Here is a 6,041-nt window from a genome sequence, read left to right as displayed (position 1 = left end):
CTTAACTTTGTACTAGCTTTAGTACAAAGTTGTGGTAAAGTTGAGACACTTATTTTGGGACGGAGGGAGCATTACTTAAGACCTAATGAAAAGAAACATCACAATAGCTAAACGTTAGTCGCCTGAATGGTCAGTCAATTTTTGCTAGAAGGAAGGAGGCAACAGAGGGAAGGAAGAAGCAGCCGCAACATGGGGCTAGCTAGAGAAGCTTCCTCATGATCTATCAAGGGTGGGGGTGGGGGCGGTGGTGCAAGTTCTCCGGAGAAAAAACCGGTGAGGCCCGGGGCTAAGGGATGGCCGGGGACGGCGGCAAGACCGATCGTGTGGGTGTTTGAGGGGAGGGCGGCGAGGCGGTCGTGGGGGCGCCGCAAGCCGCGAGCGGTGGCAACAGGTGGCCTGGCTGGTGGCAGTAGGCAGCGGGAGGAAGAAGAAGACGGATGCTACAACGATGTGCTAACGTTTGGAGGAAGAAGACATAATTTGGGCAGTTCGTTTTTCATCTAACGCTTCTAACTGATCAATGCCAAATTGACTAGCCCAAATCAAACTCCTTACGATTGACTCTTAGCCATTCCCAAATGACATATTTTCTTACAGTATTTGAGATACATGACATCTTATTTCCTGTAATTTTTCTTTTCTCTAAGATAATCATATTCTATACGAGTCGAAGGGGCTTTCTTTTTCCATGGCAACGCACGGGCAGCAAACTAGTAAATCAATAAGATCAGCCGCCTCGGCAACCGTCGGATGCCGCCCGAAACAGCCGTCCGATGTACCGTCCCAGTCAACTGGGTGCCTCCGCAACATCTAGCTTGTTGCGTTCATGGCTTTGCAACAAGGACCTTGTTGCAAAGGTCCATTGAGACAGCACCACTGCCCCGCCATGGCCTGAGTGCCTCGGCCATGGAGCGTAGCCGGCCGCCGGAGTCGTTGCGCCACCTCTGAACCAGCACCCCGAGAAGCTGCATCTACTCCAGCACGACAACGATGAACTCTCACACCGGACACTCCTCTGGCAATTTTTGCAACCGAATCTATGTTTCTGAAACATGTGTCGTGTTGCAATGCTTGCCCTCGTACGCTCTAACGCGGGGATTCTGCGCTTTCTGCAACCGAGGCTATGTTTCTGAAACAATACCCTTGTTGTAGAAGATAAAATATTCATCGTCGAACATAGACCTTCTTGTTGAAACAATACCCTTGTTTCTGAAACAAGACCTCTGTTACATAAATTTTGAAACTAGGCTCTGTTGCTGAAAGAAAAACTTCACCACCAAACACTCTTTTTCTTTCTAAAACAAGATCGTTGTTGCAGAAAGCTTCTGAAACAAGACGCTTGTTGCAAAAGAAAAACTAGCTGCACGGGACTTGTCGCCTGTGCGAGCGCCCGATCGAAATCAATCCGACGGCTACGCAGGCGGCGTATGTTGTGTGTGCATCAACCAGATGAAGGTTAACGTTTTCCATACTATTAAGGACAGTAAAACTGAGCCTCTTTCCAGCTCTCTCACGCACTCAACAATTCTGGCCATCGGATCGAGCGTGCTGCACGTTTTTGGCCGTTGGATGTGAGTGGGGCAACTGTCCTTGAGGGTAGCAGCTCCCGTGGAAAAATCGGGTTAATGTGGTTGATTGGGCCATATGCCTACCAGCGGCCCGTAAAGCGTCCATCCATAAAAAAATGTACAAGCGCAATGAAGAGTTAAGTTGTTCCTCTCCCCGACCTATCGATCTCTCCGTCAGGAGTCTGGACCAAGAAGATGTCACCCCCCTTCCCGACCCCGATTCCAGTAGCCGCTGCCATGACACAGCCTCCTACGGGTAGTGCACAACGATGTGGGGGTCCGCCTCGGTCACGATCCCATCATTTAGCGCCTCTGCTTCCTCTACCTCACGCACAGTGACGTCGACGAGACGGAGATTCTTGGTGCGAGGGGATCCCCAGAAAACCAAGGAGGTGTGCCCCACCCCCCTTCATGTGGTAAATTGGGCGATGCACTCCTAGTGACTTGGTGAGGGAGTATAAACCGGCAGGAGTCCGACGATGGAGAGGGATGCAGTGCCTGAGGACTGGGAGGGAGAGATGGGGGCGATGGATTTGCTGGAAATTCATGCGAATGCCTTCGCCGGTAGCTGTCGATATGGCCGGCGCCAGCACGGCCATCAACAAAGTTTGGTTTCTCTTTGGCGTCATGAGCACACCCCTTCTGCCTGTTCCATCCCTGCATCTCAGCGTTAAGGGCACGCACTCGCCGCACTCCTGCTCGAATGTCCAATTGTAAGTGCATCTCAATTTTATCAGCGTGTGTTAGGCGAAATGCTAAGTCAAATTTCTTCTTGGATGTTTATCTGAGTACTCTTGATTTTTTGAACTCATGGTCTGCAACTCTGCATATTGTATAGACTTATTACTCGTTATTACAATGCTACAAAAATTGTTCTTCCTTACAGGAACAAAGAAGGAGCTCCTAGCAGAATGTTGGTGGTTTAGGATTATGTGTTATTGGACAAGAGTGATCATCCCATTGAGTATAAATGTTATTTTGATAATCATTTGTAGGATTGTCCCATGAATTATTTTCGCACAAAAATGATTTCTGTCTTGAAGTAGAAATGATGTTCCCTAATTGGTAACAGACTGGAGAAGAATGTCTACATAAACAAAGTATGCAATGTGTCTTTGGCTTTTTCAGTCTGCCATGTTTTAGCTTCATATGAAACAAAATGCCATTCTAATATTGCCTAAATGGGGATGAAGAAGGGGCTCCTAGCAGAGGCCCACGGTGAGACTGCAGTGCGGCCAGGCCAGTTTTTGGAGGCATTATTAAAGCTATTGGTGCTTGCTGGTGAATTTTTCTTGCAGAGGTCGCTCTCATGTTACATTGCAATCTGCCATCTCTAGTACTAGAGCAAATAAAACAGGTAACATTCCATATTTAAACAATTCTGAACATGCTTGATGGCTATGATAGCTTATCAGAAATTTTGATTGTCGTGTATGTACTTGAATTAAGACTACAAGATTCTTCTGAACAAGGATTTGTTTAGAATCAAATAATGTGGTGCCCGCATCAAACTAGACATTTGTAGCTCATATGGAAGATTATGTTGTTTTGTCTCTCGATGTGTGGCTTTCCTTCTGATTGTTCTTTTGAACCAGCCCTAACCATATCCAGTTATATTGAGAGCTGAAAAACATCAGGTCATGTGGCTTTGCTTGTCCATTTTTTTTACTCAGCTTATGTTCACGCTTTCTTCCACTGAGGCTTCCATAACCCTAATAATCTACGCATTTTTATTGATGAGTTGAATCCTGCCATTACTTAGACAAGCTAAGATATTTTTATTTTCCATGTTTGAATGTTATATGTATCTTAAACACCCATGATGCAGGGTTGTGATGGTAAGCCAAAGCCATATTGGTGAGTGGCTGATAAGACAAAAGGCAATAAATGCTTATTCAATTTCTTGCTTTTATGTAGGTGGGAAAATCTTAATATGTGATTAATCAGGTGCTAGAAGTGTGGCCTCATCCCATTTTTCGGTTTATTTCACTTAAACAACCATGAAGTAGTATATATGTGCATCATCAGCAACCAAGCACCTCATTCTTCAGGTCCGACATAACATATTTATGTATGGTTTGCTTTATATTCTATTAGAAGTCAGTATGCCTATAACTTACACTCATGTATTAGATGGTCATCTATCATCATATTCGATCTTGGATCCCAAAAATAGATGAAATCAACTCAACACAAGACACAAATATGATTTTTATATATTGTGAACACTACTATGCCTTTCGAGATGAAGATCAAGCAAACTCACACCCTTCCCTTTACTTACGGGTGTATGTACGTGGTGCTGTCGTGCTCTGTTCTTAGATTACATACAAGCAACTAAATTTGTATTTTAACCTTCATGTTTCATGCTACCATACATCTATATGTGCATCAATTCCTATTAGATTTATTACAACAACGAAGGGCGGCAGCAGCCCAATGAAAATGTTGTAACTTTCATTCTGCAATAATAGATGCCATCATACCATGAAGTAGTGTTCCACGTCATTCACAAAAATCAGACCTTTCCATCATTATGATCGATATTTCTCCATTTCAGCTTATAATTCTTGTAGTTTCCTGGGAATTCTTTCTGAAGATTACTCCTATCCATTCATCAAGTGAAAGCTAGCCGTTCCTCATATGGACATTATTCTCTTTTGGGGGGGGGGGTATTTAAGGGATATTTGAGGGATATTTTCATTTGGGTTATTACTTCGTACTTACCAGAATGTATCATATTTTATAAGAAAAAGAAAAACTTTCATGAACAACTTATTTCAATCTATTTTATCATTTCCATAGTTTCTCTTATTTTCATGTATTTACACTAATTTCTACCACACTATCATAACAAATTCAAATTTGATGGGCAGGCAACGCAGGCCATCAGGGTTCTAGTAGAGCTTCATAATCGAGGTGCCTAAGAGCACATATCTTACATTCGAAGTTGATCCCCACAAATTCGTGAGAGAGTAGGCTTAATCTCTAGGTGTTGGGGTGGTTTGTATCCTTGTGAGGATGTTTGCATCCTATACAAGTTCTTGTAAATGTCTTTCTGCCTTCAACTACATGATCATGATCAACACCACCACCCAAGGTATGTTATTCCATCTTAGAGAAGCTTTACTCCAAGTCATGAGTCAATGCAACTCGACAAGATGCGAATACATCAAGATGCTTAAACGAAAAATGGTAACCCCATTTTGAGCTTAAACGATGAGTATGACCTATGATCAAGTGATCTCACTTGACTTCTAAGTCAATATACTCTAACATAGGTGACTTTGTCGCCGACCATCTCTAGATGAAGTTTTCTTGTGTTCTTTTCTGTGCTCTTGCATTTGTCTCATGCATATTTGTTTCTCCTTTCTTTTTCAAAAAAAAACTTAATCTAGATTTCTTTTCTATTTGTTCTGCATTCCCTGCATCCAATTCATTGCAAATCCTTCAGTTAATTCCTTGCAAATCCTTGTGAGATCTTAGTTGTCTAGTGAGCTGAGGTGACAAGTGTTTTCTCTGTGATGAACTCGGTCACACCGGTCTCTTGTTTTCGGTCTAACCGAATTCTTTTGGTGCAACCGAAGCATACCACTCGGTGCCACCGATTTCACTACAGGAAAGACATTTTGCCATCTGTTCCTGCATTACTCTTGATCCAGCTCCACTCAATGAATCTTGTCCTCTACAAGCATCACATTTACCTTAGTGCTTTGTGCTGTGACTCAAGGACCAAACCCATCCACGACAAATTCTAGAAGACCTTTGTTGGAAATTGATGTCAAAGGGGGAGAGAGAGATCACATCAAAGCTTAACCATATCTCTAGGGGGAGAGAATACTCAAGGAGAGAGTAAGGTTCAAGCCGAAACGGCCCAGCAACCGCTCGATCCCCACGAGCACTAGCCGCCGCTCTGCCCGACGCCGCCGGACAGGAGCTCCACCAGCCCGCCACCGCCCACCCCCTGGCCGCCCAACCTACACGCCGGTTCTCGCCCCGGGGTGGCCCCTCTCCACACGACGGCCCGCCTCGCCGCCGCCGGACGGGAACTCCGCCAGCGCCACTTCTCACGACGCCGTCGGCCGGGAGCTCTGTGAGCCTCGCTCCTCGCGACCCCGCTGGACAGGCAGCCCGCCGCCTCTGGTCGCCTTTGGCCGCCTTGCCTAGACGCCTGATGGGAACTCTTCTTCTCTGTCTCGTCTCTCTTCTACCTCTGTATTCTTCCCTGTTTCTCTGTCAACATCTAGGTGAATAGATGGATGGATAGATGCATGTATTGTTGAATAAATGGTACTGCTAATGCATTGATGTATGTTTAAATTTGTATATGTCGCTTGCCAATTTCAATTTGGTAATTTCGAATTTGGTACTGCTACTTGGTGCTTGGTAATTTTGGTATGTGCTGATGAATAGATGCGCTGATGGCTGTATGTTTTAGATGGAGAAAGTCGGTGCAGCTAAAGCTAAAGTGTT

The 6,041-nt window shown here is 44.6% G+C and overlaps 1 long non-coding RNA gene across 1 annotated transcript; it reads left to right on the top strand.

Moving 5' to 3' along the window:
- Nucleotides 1–3,291: 3,291 nt before the first annotated feature.
- LOC119293564 lies at nt 3,292–5,737 on the top strand. Its single transcript, XR_005143110.1, has 3 exons — nt 3,292–3,619; nt 4,445–4,668; nt 5,299–5,737. It is a non-coding gene; the product is annotated as an uncharacterized LOC119293564 (long non-coding RNA).
- The last annotated feature ends 304 nt before the right edge of the window (nt 5,738–6,041 follow it).

The sequence above is a fragment of the Triticum dicoccoides genome, chromosome 4B (genome assembly GCF_002162155.2).
Source record: "Triticum dicoccoides isolate Atlit2015 ecotype Zavitan chromosome 4B, WEW_v2.0, whole genome shotgun sequence".
NCBI classification, from domain to species: domain Eukaryota; kingdom Viridiplantae; phylum Streptophyta; class Magnoliopsida; order Poales; family Poaceae; genus Triticum; species Triticum dicoccoides.
Note: the sequence above shows the minus strand (reverse complement) of the source record. Positions and strands in the feature narration are given on the sequence as shown.